Source organism: Rana temporaria, chromosome 4, assembly GCF_905171775.1.
Source record: "Rana temporaria chromosome 4, aRanTem1.1, whole genome shotgun sequence".
NCBI lineage: Eukaryota > Metazoa > Chordata > Amphibia > Anura > Ranidae > Rana > Rana temporaria.
Window position 1 is genome coordinate 146,677,381 of NC_053492.1, and position 13,014 is coordinate 146,690,394.

The following is a 13,014-nucleotide window of genomic DNA, read 5'->3' on the forward strand; positions in this document are numbered from 1 at the left end:
AAGCGTGACAGTGCTGAAAGCTGAAAACTAGCCTGGGCAGGAAGGGGGTGAAAATGCCCAGTATTGAAGTGGTTAAACAAAATAACATATGGGATGAATTCCCTTCAAAGTAAACCGCCAAGAAGTTTCAGAAGGGATATAAAAAAACAGAAAGGATAAAAGTAGAACGTTATTTTATAAGTGTTGTTTAGAATAGGCGGGGCTTTGGTACAGTAAGTAAGTTATGGTCTCAGTACCATCCCCCCCATAGTACACACTGCAGGATCCGCACTACACCAGCCCACCCTCCTGTCCTTGTGTGTACGCCCCTCCCTCAGCGAACCACGAGGTCCAGTCACATGCCCACAGGACATCTCTTTACTGTCAGGAAGGAAGAGAATGATTGACAGGACGCTCGGCGAATATGCGCGCTCCGCTGTCTCCTCTCAGCCAATCAGCGCAGCCCGGGCTGTGTTCTCCTCATCTCGCTTGTTTTGGGCCGAGCAGTGCTGTGTGCTGGGAATGAACGGTGTGCTGTTCTGTATGGAAGCTGCATGTCACCGGAGCTGGGGTCCTGACACAAGCAGGTAATAGACATGTCTGTCTGTGTGTGTGACACCGCTTCCTTTTCTGCATGAATGTCCCGGTGACCCCCACAGGAGGGTGTGACACTCACATGACAACTCTTCTGTGTGTCTCTCTCAGTCCTGGGCTGTCTTTTTATATAGAAACAGGCCCTACACGGAGGAGTTTAGGAACTTGGTGCAAGAGCTTGCACTCTACTGGGACTGCTAGGACATGTATAAGTGTCATTGACCTGTCCCTGGACTGTGGTGCTGAGGGAAGCTGTGCTTTGCTGGGTGATGGAAGGGCCACTCACATTATGTCTACATATATCAGTACAAGGACATCCAGACAGGGGCATTGCATAGCTATACAGCGGCTGTGTGTTTTTAGGCCTCATTCACAAAGGCGCTGAGTCCCGTACACCATCAATGAGCATTTATTTACACGGGCTGAAACCGGCAGTCTATGTAAGGCTCCATTCACACCTGGGCATTTTTGGGATCGTGGCAGAATCGCTGCGATTCTTCCCTCAATCTCAAAACGCAATGCAGCCACAAAACACCGTTTCAGGTGCCATTTACATCAAATCTCCTCACGTGAAACTTGACGCCCAAAAGAAGCCCCTGCTCCTTTTTTTTGGCAACAAACTTCACACAATGCGTTTTGCCGTGCGGCAAAACTGCACCGTGTTTTAGGCGCCATTAAGAAGAATTGTGCCTGAACCTGCGTTTTTGCGATTGTAGTGCATTTTGAGATAGCAGAACAGAATCACGGTTACGTCTTGGGTTCCATTTCTATTAGCGAGTCTCCGAAGTCGCACGACTTCCAGTGTGACTTTTAATCCGACTTTTGCCCCCTGTTCACGTTGGGGCGATTTGACATGCCAAATCGCAGTCTATTTGTGGCAACGGCCCGTCCGACTTTGCAGCACCGCAACGATTTCCAAAAAGTACTACTGCACTACTTTTAGCCACTTTGGGGGTGATTACAATAGATATCTGTGCATGAACCCACACAGATGTCTTTCAAATCACCCCCAAACTCGCAATAAAGCGCAGGTCTGAAATTGTGCGAGTTCAGCTGAACGCACGCGATTTAAAATCCGCCTCCAATGTGAACGTGGGCTAAATAGTAGTTAAAGCCAGATTCCACCCGCGTTTTATTTTTTTAAAGTCAGCAGCTACAAAAACTGTAGCTGCTGATATTTAATAAGGACACTTACCAGTCCTAGGTGCCCGCAATGATGGTCCCCCCCCCCCCCCCCGATGCCGTTCCTGAACATTGCAGGTCCCGCGCTGCCATGCTCAGTAAGGGAAACGGGCAGTGAAGTTTGCGGCTTCACTCCCTGTTTCCTACTGCGCATGCGCGATGTTTGTGCCGCTTTGTGAATGGGCGGCTGCTCTCTGGTATACACACAGTTTCCAGAAGGCAGCGCGCCCCATTCACCAGAAGGAGTATGCGGAAGAAGTCCCATCGCGGATAAGGAAGAGGCAGATTAGGAACATCCGCATAGCAACAGGTATTTAGGGTAAGTATAAAAAAAAAAAAAAAAAAATCAATATTTTTTTTTTTTTTTTTGCAGCATTTTCTTGTAAACATTTTTTTTTATTCCAGGGTGGAACTCCACTTTAATAGTCAGCCGTGTTAGTCATAAATACCTTTTCCATGCAGTAGACAAATACAGTATCTCACAAAAGTGAGTACACCCCTCACATATTTGTAAATTTTTGATTATATCTTTTCATGTGACAACACTGAGGCTGCATTCCGCAAGGTAGTGGTCATCTTGGAGGTGTGTTTGGGGTCGTTATCATGTTGGAATACTGCCCTGCGGCCCAGTCTCTGAAGGGAGGGGATCATGCTCTGCTTCTGTATGTCACAGTACATGTTGGCATTCATGGTTCCCTCAATGAACTGTAGCTCCCCATTGCCGGCAGCACTTATGCAGCCCCAGACCATAACACTCCCACCACCATGCTTGACTGTAGGCAAGACACACTTGTCTTTGTACTCCTCACCTGGTTGCCGCCACACCCACTTGACACCATCTGAACCAAATACGTTTATCTTGGTTTCCTCAGACCACAGGACATGGTTCCAGTAATTCATGTCCTTAGTCTGCTTGTCTCCAGCAAACTGCAGTCTTTCTTGTGCATCATCTTTAGAAGAGGCTTCCTTCTGGGATGACAGCCATGCAGACCAATTTGATGCAGTGTGCAGCATATGGTCTGAGCCCTGACAGGCTGAATCCCCTCCCAAAGACAACCTCTGCATATGACAGTGAGCACATGCACTCAACTACTTTGGTCGCCCATGGCGAGGCCTGTTCTGAGTGGAACCTGTCCTGTTAAACCGCTGTATGGTCTTGGCCACCGTGCTGCAGCTCAGTTTCAGGGTCTTGGCAATCTTCTTAGTCCTCGTACACATGGGCAAGAATCTCTTCAGGAAATTTTTTTTGTTTTTCCTGACGAGATTCTTGGCAAGAATCTCTTGCTGCCCGAGTGTACACACAGACCTTTCAAAAGAACCGCGTTTCTTTTGAAAGGCAAGAACGAGGTGACGTCATCGCGTACGACAAGCATGCGCTCGTCACATTCGATACTGTCGCCGCCATCTTGCTTCACCCCACCTATGCGTGGAAGCTACCGCACATGCGCCTAAGTCATTTCGACCATGCGCAGGTTTTCATGGCGACAGGTAAATATACACACTCTCGGGTTTCTCTTCGGGAAACAGGCCGACAAGACTCTTGACGAGAAAATAGAGAGCAGGATCTCTGTTTCTCGTCAAAATTCTGGCCAGATTTCCAGACGAGAAACCTGAAAGACTCGTACACACGCTCGGTTTACTCGGCAAGAAAGCTCTGCCAGCAGAAAACTGAGCGTGTGTACAAGGCTTTATAGCTTATGCCATCTTTATGTACAGGTGATACTCAAAAAATTTGAATATCGCGCAAAAGTTCATTTATTTCACTAATGCAACCTAAAAGGTAAAACTAATATGAGAGAATCCTTGCATGCAAAACACCTCCTGCAAGCTTTTAACCAGTCACAAGACTTCTATATACTGCTGATGAGAAAAGGTATTCAGCAGTTTATATTTACTAAAATAATTGCATTTGCATGTTTTGTGTACTGTGGGAGACCAGATATAATGAATGCAGGGTCCTGGGTTTAGTAACACATTAAGATATGTCCTCATTGGAAGATCTTTGCCTCTTGCTCTGGGGACAACTCTAACATTTTGGATTTTGTGACAAAGGTCACCAGCACAAATGGGAGAAGGATGAATATCCCCAATGTGACCGCAATAAAAACTGGACTGGAGATGTATCCCTTCCCTATTCTATCCAAAAACTAAAGATTTTGCCTAGAGATGCCCTCTAAAGACATTCTGTCACCATAAAATGTTGTTTTGCCACTTCCCTTCATGCACCTGCTATGAGCTAGAGCAATTTTGTGCTGTTTATTCAGCAATGCCTTTGACATTACTTAACCACATACCTCCCAGGCTAGTTCGAACATTCTTCTCCTATGTGTAAAAAATCTGGTCCCTGTTGTGTTCTGGAAGCCGAGTGTTTCCCAGAACACAACGGGCGGGGGAGGGAAGTGACGCACTACCCACAGACTCCCCACAGTAAGGACTCCCGGAAGTGGGTGCAAATACCTGTCTTTGACGGTCGGTCTGGGGACAATACATCAAAATCCTCAAAGGACTGGCGACAGATATCCAGCCAGGCATTGTCCCTCTTCAGTTAGTCCTTGTAATGTCTGTCTGTCTTGTCATACAGACATGGTCTCTCCTTGATGAACCTTATAAGGGGCTCATTATCCACAGCCTCTCTTCTATTCCCTTCCCTGACTCTGGTAGACATGGTGTATAGAGGTATACAGAGAAAACGTCTAAACTAAAAGTAATCAGTGTCTAGGAAGGTGGGGGCTGCCTGGGGACAGGGGAGTACCTGGGTGCTTCTGGGTAAATTCCTCTCTGCTTCCTGAAAAGTTGCCTCTAAGTTGCCTCATTATGTACAGGGATCAGACTTGGAGACGACTTGCATTGAAATCAATGGGTAAAGGTCGCCTAGAAGTCTGATTGAAGTAGTACAGGAACCTTTTTCCGAAGTCGGAGCGACTTCAGTAGTGTGTATTAAGACGGCTCCAATTCACTTCCATTGCTTTTCTGGACAGCGCGACTTGGGGAGACTTGAGGCGTCCTGAAGTCGTATCGCAGGTCGCCCCAGTGTGAACCGGCTCTAACATGTCTACACTCATGGGATGGCAACAGATCTCCATAGGCGGCGCTTTAAAGGAGTTCTCTGACCTAAAACTTTTAACCCCCGCTGTGCCCGGGCTGTAAAAATATACAAAATAAACTGTCACTTACCTGCCTACGATCCCCCGTTGTTCCGATATCGCTGTCCCGTTCTCCGGTCCCGGTCTCTTCCACTTCCTGTGTGTCGGTGACTCATAGTGCGCTCAGCCTATCAGCGGCCGCAACGGGACATTGCTGCGGCCGCTGATAGGCTGCGCGCACTATGAGTCACCGACCCCCAGGAAGCGGAAGGGGCCCGGGACCGGAGAACGGGACGGCGATATCGGAACAACGGGGGATCGTAGGCAGGTAAGTGACAGTTTATTTTGTATATTTTTACAGCCCGGGCACAGCGGGGGTTAAAAGTTTTAGGTCAGAGAACTCCTTTAAAAGCCTTTACAGGTTACCAGTTTAGAGTTGCACAGGAGGATTACAGCTATGGCCCGGTATAACCAATTCAACCCAAGGACGTGTGGGTACAGAAGTAGTTAAGATAAGGAAATACATACTGTATATATTTTTTTTTTTTTAGGGAACATTTAAGGTTTGGTTTTTGTGGTATCTTGCAAAAAATAAATAAAAAAATTCACAATCCTAACACAATAAAATATAGCAAAGCTAAACAAAACACACCTTTTCTGTTTTTGAGCAGAGTTGGGGCCCATTCACTCTAGGAACTGCATGTGAATTGCTAAGGAATGCTGTGCAGTGCGATTTCAGCCCATTCATCAACCTGAAATTGCACCACACCAAAAGTAGTGCATGCACTACTTTTTTTTAAACGCACGGCAACCACATTGCAGGGTACTTTTGTACCCTGCAATCCAATCCTGACGAATGTAGAACGTTTGCAGCTTGCATTTGGGGTGTCATTAACTTTTACCTGACCCCCGTAGCAGATCGCCAACCACAGACATTGTGATTGTTGTGTGGTGCAGGAACTCCGGTCCTCCTGCACTGCAATCATATGTGAACTGGGCCCTTATTTTAAAAATTGTGTTACTGAAAATAAAAAGTGCACTTTTTTTTCTGTAGTTTGTCTTGTTTAAAATGACACTAAAACTATAATTGTGGTACAAAGCATTGCAAAGTTATTCGCAAATAAATACGTTTTTGTTTTTTTGTATTAGTTTAAATGTGTAAAAATATTTAAAACAAATAGTTTAATTATTAATGGTTAGTATTTTGTTAACCCCCAAAAAAGTACAGATCCTGGTCCCTTAAAGTGGTTGTAAACTTGTTTTTATAAGTTTTACCTACAGGTAAGCCTATAATAAGGCTTACCTGTAGGTATAAAGAATATCTCCTAAACCTGTACGGTTTAGGAGATATTCCCCCCGCAATGCGCCGCTGTTTGCAGCGGCGCATGCGCAGCGGGGGATCCTCGGCTAAAGGACCGGCAGCCGCCGGACCTTGCCGAATTTAAATCTCCCGCGTGCGTGCGCGGGAGTGACGTCATCGCCGCTCCAGCCAATCACAGCGCTGGAGCGGCGATACCCGGAAGACACGCCGAGTCAAGATGATATCTCGCTCGGCGTGGACCAGGTAAGTTCCCTACACCTCGTTTTGAGGTAAGTATTTAATAATGAGCTAATATGCGGTGCATACTAGCTCATTATGGCTTTTACTTTTCAGGTGAAAAAAATATATATATTTTTTGCGGGTTTACAACCACTTTAAATCAAGTTAAACAGTGCTTGTGCTGTGTAATCTGTCCCCCTCTAAACAGTAAAAAATCTGTCTGATCCTGCCACTTCCTGTATCCTCCTCTCTGCGCTGACCATGAAAATCAGGTCTGCTGAGCCCTGACCATTGGGGTCAGCGTACGTCCCTTCTTCATCCGCAGCCCTGCTCTGCTCTCCTCTCTCCCCTCCTCCCTTCCTGTCAGCTCTGTGTTTCTGCAAATTGAAAATTGATAAATACCTGTTTTAGCGGTGACGTGAGTCTTGGCGCTTCCTGCAGAAGCCATCCATCTGTACAGCGAACTGAAGATAGCTCTAAATAGGTATTTGCATGCCTTGTTTTAATAAAAGACTTACACAGTGTGCTATGTCAGGCTTTAATAGAGGGGCTGGCATAGACTTATATGAATGGGTTAACAAACACTTTAACCACTTCAGCCCCGGAAGGATTCACCCACTTCCCGACCAGGCCATTTTCTTTGCGATACGGCACTGCATCGTTTTACCTGACAATTGCACGGTCCTGCGACGCTGTACCCAAGTAAAATTGATGCCTTTTTTTTCCACAAATAGAGCTTTCTTTTGGTGGTATTTGGTCACCTGCAGGTTTTTTTTTTATGGCGTTGTAAATGAAAAAAGCGACAATTTAAAAAAATATATATATTTTTTACCTTTGCTATAATACTGTATCCAAATTTAAAAAAATAAATACAAATTTCATTCTCAGTTTAGGCCAATAGGTATTCTTCTACATATTTTTGGTAAAGAAATACAAACAATAAGCGTATATTGATTGGTTTGCGCAAAAGTTATAGCGTCTACAAACCGGACCTTGCAGCCGCCGGCGATACGGCGATTCGCCCAGCCAACCTGCCGCAGTATAACTGCGGCAGCTGGTCGGCAAGCGGTTAAAGATAATGCTCAATACTGGTAAAAGTTTACTTTAAATGTAATTGTAATGCCTTCTATTACCTCCAGTGTATCAGCCTCCACCTTCTCAGGGTTCTGATGCACACAGTCTTTAAAGCGGAGGTTCACCCTCCAAATCAACTTTCCAGCATCCTTAACCTCCATCCAATGTAAGCATCATAGCGTTGTCAATTTTTTTTTTCAATGGTCCCTTACCTGTACTTTGATGTGCTTCCGGGTTTCCATCCCATCGGGGAGTGGGCGTTTCTCTACTTTCCCCGACGGCGCTGTGCATTGTGGGCGCTGTTTGCTTGGTTCTGTTGCAGTGACGTGTGGGCCAATCATAACGCATCAACTGATCTCTCTGCTCGTGTAGTTTCGCGCTAGGTGTGCTGTCATGTGACGCGGGAAGCGGGTCATGTGATGAGGGCGAATACTGTGCTGGTAAAGGAGGACTAGTGTTACATCACAGCGGGGCGTGTCCTTTTCAGGACGCCGCCGGCCGTTGTGATGGCAACTGTGCAGTGTTGACGGCGCGACTCGCCGTCAACACTGCGCATGCGCGGGATTACGTGGTGAATGCCCAGAGGCGATTCAGTTCGCATGTGCCGCGCTATATAAGTTTTTCATTCATTCATTCATTCATTCAATGCTGGGAGATCAGCATTCACCGCATCCCGGAAGAAATACAGGAGGGCTTCAAGGTGCCCTCAATGAAGATGGCAATGTCCATCACAAGTTTTTATAAAATATCCTTTACTGCCAAAGCGCGATCGTGGCGGCTGCAAGATCGGCAATAGTAAGTAAAGAACTGTGTATTTGAACAGCAGCAGAGTAGTCTTAAAAAAAAAAAAACGTTTCCCAGCAGAACCTCCGCTTTAAAGTGATATATTTTTTTTTTTTTAACAACAAACATGTTATACTTGCTTGATCTGTGTAATGGTTTTGCACAGAGTAACCCTGATTCTCTTCTTCTGGGGTCCCCCACGATGCGTTTAGCTCCTCCTGCCTTCAGAGTTCCCCAATAGCGAGCTGCAAAGTGTAATATAGAGTGCCCCATTAGCAGGGTAAAAAAAGGCATCAGGCCGGGTTCACACCTATGCGAATTGAGTGTGGCTTAAACCGCATCCAATTCGCATAACATTATAAAATACATTGATTTTAATGAGGCTGGCTCACATATGTGCGATGCGTTCGCACTACGCATTGCCCAAAAAACGTGTGCGTTTTCTAGGCATTGCGGTGCGAATTCAGGCCCATTATCTTCTATGGGCACGCATCTGATTCGCAGATGTGTTAATTTCTCATCAGGATTTCTCTCATTCAACTTATTTATACCCCCCTCTCCCAGGTCTCCAAATTCGCAGCTAAAACGGAGATGATCTGCTGAACAGTTTTCTTATCTCTTTGCAGAGATAAGAGAGCTGAAATTCGCACCGCACTAGTGTGAATCCAGCCTCACTCCTCACAAGTTCTTGGGCACCTACTGACATGTATGGATGGTGTACTGAGCTGTATGTGTGCTTCACTGTATTTCCTGACATGTTAACCAAAAATACATTCTGTAAGCAGGCCAACTAATTGGCTGACCAACTAATCGATTCTCAAAATAGTTGACAACTATTTTCATAATCGATTAGTTGTCGATGAACCAATTGGTTATTTCAGCCCTATAAGCATTAAAGCTCTTTGAAACACAGGCATGGAAATTCCCATCGGAGCAATTAAAGGCCACAGGAGGATATGGCGCCCTCAGGAAGGAGTGCTGTTTCCAGTTCATGCGATCTTCAGATTCGCTTTTGTTTAGCCGACTTGGCACAGTGGTTGTTGTCATATGAGTATTAGTAATATTTTTCTTTTACTTGTGTTTTTTAGTAGACAAGTATTTTATTGAATTTGTTATTACCACATGTAAGACAAATGGGTTTCCTCTGGCAGACTGAATAGTATGAAAGCATACAGAAGACTGAAGAGGCTGTTTTACAGTCTTGAAGCTTTTAAAGCTGCTACACCCACAACAACTTTGTGTACGCTGTAAAGTTGTGTGATTGCTTTGTTCTGTATAGTAATCATAGGCTGCTCTGTCAATGTCTTCAAAATGGGACTGGTGGTTCTTTTTTCTATTTTATAGGGTTGTCCCTATACCACTTTTTTAAGACCGAGTACAAGTACCGATACTTTCAAGTACTCGCCGATACTTTTTTTTAATATCATGTGACAGCGGCACATGTGTCAGTATGTTTTTTTTATTTATTTTTTACAATTTGTTTTATTTATAATGCTTTCTTTTTTTAAGGGGGGGGGGGGGGGGGACCGTGCCAGTGTGTTTTTAATTTTTTTTTTTTCTACAATCATTTTTTTTTATTCATTTTTTTTTTTTTTCAGCCCTGTTGGGGGGCTTTGGTGAGATATCAGGGGTCTTAACAGACCTCTGACATCTTCCCTTTGAGACAGGGAAAGGGACTAGGGACACATGTTCCCTTGTCCCTTTCTCAGCAGCATCAGCTGCGCTGAAAATGAATGGAGTGAAGACAGCGTCTTCTCTTCATTCATAAACTGAAACATTTGTAATCACAGGTTACAATGTTTCAGTTATGTGAACGGACAGAGTCAGTGATCACTGACTGCCCATTCAGAGCAGTAAGGAGTCGGATTTACTGGCTCCTACCCCGCTCTCCATCCTGACATTTCCAGGGGGTGGAGGAGGAGCACGGAAGGGGAGAGAAAAACGGTGGCATACACGGGATACACGGCGGGATACACGGCGGCTTTCAGCTGCTTTAAAATCAGCGGTGATCGGTGCTTGTAACTTCCCCACGCACTGATCACCGTCGTCAGTACAAGTATCGGATGAAGCATCGGGAGCATTTGCCCGAGTACAAGTACTCGGGCAAATGCTTGGTATCGGTCCTGATACCGATAATAGTATCTGTATCGGGACAACCCTACTATTTTATATTGAGTGTAGATTTACTGTATGTTGTTACTGTGATGTACAGAGGTTGTTTTTGAAGGTAATTTGTCATGAAGGAAACATAGAGGCTGCCAGCGGTGACATCTTTTGGAAATGCTGTTTGCTCGGTGATCATGCTGAGCTTCTTGCTTCAGTAAATTGTCCCTGACCTGGAACAAGTGTGAGATCTTCTGCCTCTCCTGATCGGAGTCCTTGTTTCAGACATTAAAGTGAACGTCCACCCCAACACTTTAATTCTCCCCTGCAATCATTAATGCGGAGTTCCACCCAAAAGTGGAACCTCCACTTAATCCACTCCTTGCCCCCTTACATGCCACATTTGGCATGTCATTTTTTTTGGGGGGGGGGGGAGTGGGGGCTTCAGGAGGAGTGGGACTTCCTGTCCCACTTCCTCCTTCCGCCCAGGGACCGACTAGGCGATACGTCATATCACCTACAGCGGCCCCTCCCTGTAGGTGATCACCTGGGACACTTGACAGGTCCCAGGCGATCGCCTGACCTATAACAGTGCGCAGCATCGCTCACGCATGTGCAGTGAGTGCCTGGCCGTGAAGCCGAAAGCTGTCACGGCCGGGTGCCCACACTAAGAATGAAGACGCCGGCCGGAGAGGCGGGGGAGAGGAGAGGAGCGGAGCTCCGGTCGGCGCTGGACCGTGGAGCAGGTGAGTGCATGTTTAATAAAAGCCAGCAGCTACACTTTTTGTAGCTGCTGACTTTTAATAAACATTAAAAAAGCCTGGAACTCCCCCTTTAATGTGATCTAAGTTCCACCTCATGTTTCAAAATGAAAAAAATCCCATTTTTTCCACCCTTTTTTTATTTTAAAGAATACATTGCCGTCACATGACTTAAAGGGGTTGTAAAGGTACAATTCCCCCCCCCCCCCCTAAATAGCTTCCTTTACCTTAGTGCAGTCCTCCTTCGCTTAGCTCATCCTTCTTCAATTTTTGCCTTTAAATGTCCTTATTTCTTCTGAGAAAGCCTCACTTCCTGTTCTTCTGTCTGTAACTACACACAGTAATGCAAAGCTTTCTCCCTGGTGTGGAGTGTTGTGCTCGCCCCCTCCCTTGGACTACAGGAAAGTCAGGACGCTCTCTACATTGCAGATAGAGGTGTTTTAGTGAGTACTGTCAGCATAGCTAGAAGTGCTCTGGGGTCTCGGCTTACAGTCTATAATGATGACGGTACAGGCAACCATACTAAAGCTCTGTTTCCACTAGTGCAACGTGTCATGCGACTTTCAACATATAAAGTCGCATGACAAGTCACAGCCCATTGATTTCAATGGCACCTGTTCCCATCTATGCAACATCAAAAATCAGCGACTTTAAAAAGGTACCTGCAATGCTTTTATGCAACTTTGATGCAGAGAGTGTAAAGTTGGACCAAAGCTGCACTCCAAAGCTGTGTGACTTTGAGTGCAGCTTTGATCCAACTTTACACTCTGAATCAAAGTCACATCAAAAGTTGCATCAAAGTAGTGCAGGCACCTTTTCAAAGTCGCATATATGGGAACATTTGCCATTGAAATCAATGGACTGTGACTTGTCATGTGACTTTGTGTCCAAAGTCGCATGACACGTTGCATTGCATTGCTCACATGTAGCTCCCTCAGCTGGGCGTGTGCCACACCATGCACACAGTGCCATGCATCCTAATAACCAATGACATCATCAGTTGATAAGGAGGATGTCTGTTGCCTCCACAGCATTATTGTTTGACCCTCCTCTCCCTCAGCACTGGGGTGACATTAGCTGACTGATGGAGAAAAATTGAGGGAGAAGAGAAACATTGGAATACTAGTCGGTACAAATGTGCAAAAGTGTATTTGCTCATCAGGGAGTGGAACATCAGCCCTTATGAAGGAGTTTATTTTCACAGCGTGGGCTAAGATGGTTGCTACCTTTTCAGTCCTTCAGGACTGTCTTGCTAGTTCTTTGTTTTCCTTCTTGCAGGTGGGTCCTTTCACCACGATTGCGTCTCCTCTTGGTCTTCTATCTTCATATGACGTCCTGGGCTTTGTGGTGGTATATCTGAATGATGCCTGCAGCTATAGGCATCATCCAGATATTGCCGGTTTCAGCCAGCGATTCCCTGCACCATAAGAATGATCATAGCGGCTGTTCCGCCACTTGATAGTTCTTACAGGCAGCGGAAGAGGACGTCGTCCCCCTCCACCCTCCGGTGCTTCTCCCGACTCACCGATGCGATCGGTGAGTCGGAGAACGGATCCACCGGCCCCGGATGATGATCACAGAGATTTCCGGCGGACTAGATGGTCACCAGAGTCTCTATGATCGGAGGAGGCCGGGCGCGATGTTATGACCTCGCGCCCGGCCTCTGCATTCAAAAAAATTGCCCCGCTTCGGCTGTGAAGCAGTGTTTCTTTTTTTTTTTTTTTATAGGCTTCCCAGCCTAGTGGTGAGATGTGGGATCTTATTGACCCCACATCTCACTGTAAAGAGGTCCTGTCATGTAATATTGCTATTGCAAGGGATTAGCCAGGTCGCTAATTCTATTTGCAAATGCGATCTGGCGCCTGTGATTTGTCGAGTCCTGGTAAATGTTTCCATTTTACACCCGCCTGCCTCT

At 45.8% G+C, this 13,014-nt stretch overlaps 1 protein-coding gene across 2 annotated transcripts in view; it reads left to right on the forward strand.

Annotated features, from left to right (window-relative positions):
• Positions 1-417: 417 nt before the first annotated feature.
• Positions 418-13,014, forward strand: part of RNF13 (ring finger protein 13) — a 120,336-nt gene continuing 107,739 nt past the window's right edge. Inside the window, exons 1-2 of one of the 2 annotated variants that reach the window (XM_040349147.1) lie at positions 418-566; positions 2,161-2,242. The gene's annotated coding sequence lies outside the window, so the exon portion shown is untranslated. The remainder of the gene's footprint in view (positions 567-2,160; positions 2,243-13,014) is intronic. The other variant, XM_040349146.1, reaches the window with a different exon arrangement.